We start from the raw sequence: 2,300 nt of genomic DNA, 5'->3' as shown, positions 1-2,300 counted from the left end.
ATGATGGTGATTTTCCGTTAAAGCCCTGAGAAGCCAGTGGGAGAGAGAGAGTGGGAGGGGCCAGACAAAAGAAGCTGGAAAAAAATAATACAAGCATCTGTAATTCTCTGCAGGAATTTCTTCCAACATCAGCCAGACCTCTAAATGCAGGAAGCAGATGAGGGTAGCGCTCGCTACTCACTGGCCTTCAAACACAAGACGAACCTTACTTATGGGCGAATTTAGAAGAGGAAAAATTAACATTAGTAACAATCTGAAGGTTGGTTTTATTTATGCAAAACTGCAAGACCAATCCGAGCGATGCTGTGAATTCAATAGTTTTACTTGCAGTCGAAATCAGTTGTTTTTGGTTGCAGTAGCTACAGTAAAAAACTTTCATGTAACAGAAAGACACATTTTGGTCAGTCTTCTCACGCCGCGTGGGATGATGTCATCGGGTCGCCAAAATAGCCACCAGGTTGGTAGGGGGTGCAGACTTTACTAATGAGGGTAATGTGGGAACGGCAGCCCCCGCCACTTTAAGACTCACGTGTCCACCATATGGCTCCACCAGGATTTAATCTGTTCCAGGTGCTCAGTGAGACTTTGTTTTTTTTTTTGTGTTTTTTTTTTTTTTTTTTTCAAAAATGTTGGTAATCGTCTTTCACATGCACAGAAGCACAAATTCGCGCATCCACGTGTGACAACAGGAGCACAGGAATTTGATCAAGGATTCATGTGCAAAGATGAAACCTTCCTACCACAGCAACGCTTGTCGTCAATTTTTAATGGAGTATGCAGGAAACATAAAGCACCTCAAGCTGAGCTACGAGGGAACTAACTCTGGGAAAGAAATATTATGTCAGCAAGTTGCATTTATTTAACATTGCTGTTATTACACTGGAAAATTGCTGCTTCCAGTAACAATTACTAAATTATGACAAATTTCTTTTTTTCTTTTTTTTTTTTTTTTTTGGGATTCTTGGATTACCAGTATCTGGTCCCGGCCTTCGCTACACAGCAGCAGCTCCAACCACACGCCGCCCTCAGGCCCGGGCAGCTTTTAGGACTCTTATTAACACACTAACTCCCAAACAAACTACATGCATGTGGTTATTGTTGCTCAACAGGAACTCACCTGGGGTTTTCCTCCTGTAAACTCTATATTGACCTATTAGTGCACTTGACACTGCTAATTAAGTACCTAATCCCATTGCTATAAATGGATTGCTACCCAAGAACACACATCGGTTACAGATTATATCCTCCAAACTAGAAGTTGAAGGTTGGAAACAGACATTAATCTTAAAATTGAAAACCATTTGTTGTGGTAACGCATGTGCATATGCAGAAATGGACACATTTGTTACCCCGCCTCCCCAGGTAGAGTTGTCTAAACAGAATAAAAATTAATTAATCCTTTATTGCGGTTGCATGGCGATAAATGGTGATAAATTAAGCCAGATAACCTAGGAATATCAGTGGAGAGAAATCTACATGTTGAAAAATAACTGGCTTTAGTTAAGTCACAATTATTGTTGCCTTTAAAAGTTATATTTTTATTTTAAAAAAAAAGAAGGCATATTTATGCTTTACCTTATAAGTTGATCTGACTATCTAAGAGCTTCAATTAAGTGACTTTGCTGGGATATTGATACAATGTGACACAGAGGCAAGTTTTGCTCTTCAAAATGTAAAAGACATTCCCTAATTCAGCCGTGCAGAGACCACTAAAGGGGCAGGTGCTCAAAAAAAAGGGCACATCTAACCGCCTTCTAGGACAGAATATTAAAGCCACACAGCTTTCAGAGTTTAATAAACAATGATAAATAACAAAATTGTGAGATATAAAATCAAGGCTAAGGAAAAACTCTATATAGAGCATATAACTATGCATATGTAAGATATTTTATTAGTAATTTCTTTCTGCAGGTCTATTTTGTTATAAGAAAGTATTGCAATATTCAAACCCGCAATTTAGCAAGATATGTAAATCAGAGCTAGATTACCAGTCATATTTTGTCTTTACAGAATTACACTATTAAAAATATAAACAAGGGCACAATGTAACCTTTTAGTGACTGTAATCTATGAAACAGAGCTGCCTGTTTGCTACACTTGCAGTGGAGATGAAGATGGTCCATTCAGGAAAGCAGAGCTGCATCAAACTTTAACGTGGAACTGCAGAAAAACAAAAGAAAAAATTGAATTGTTAATGCATGTCACCATGAGAAAAGCCTACTGAGTTTTGCTTAAAAAACTTTTTTGAACATTTTAGTCACATGAAGTAAAATAATTATTTGCAAAATAAACTTATTTGT

Source organism: Poecilia latipinna, unplaced genomic scaffold, assembly GCF_001443285.1.
Source record: "Poecilia latipinna isolate Pla-1442-1.1 unplaced genomic scaffold, P_latipinna-1.0 Scaffold508, whole genome shotgun sequence".
NCBI classification, from domain to species: domain Eukaryota; kingdom Metazoa; phylum Chordata; class Actinopteri; order Cyprinodontiformes; family Poeciliidae; genus Poecilia; species Poecilia latipinna.
This window is presented reverse-complemented; position numbering follows the sequence as displayed.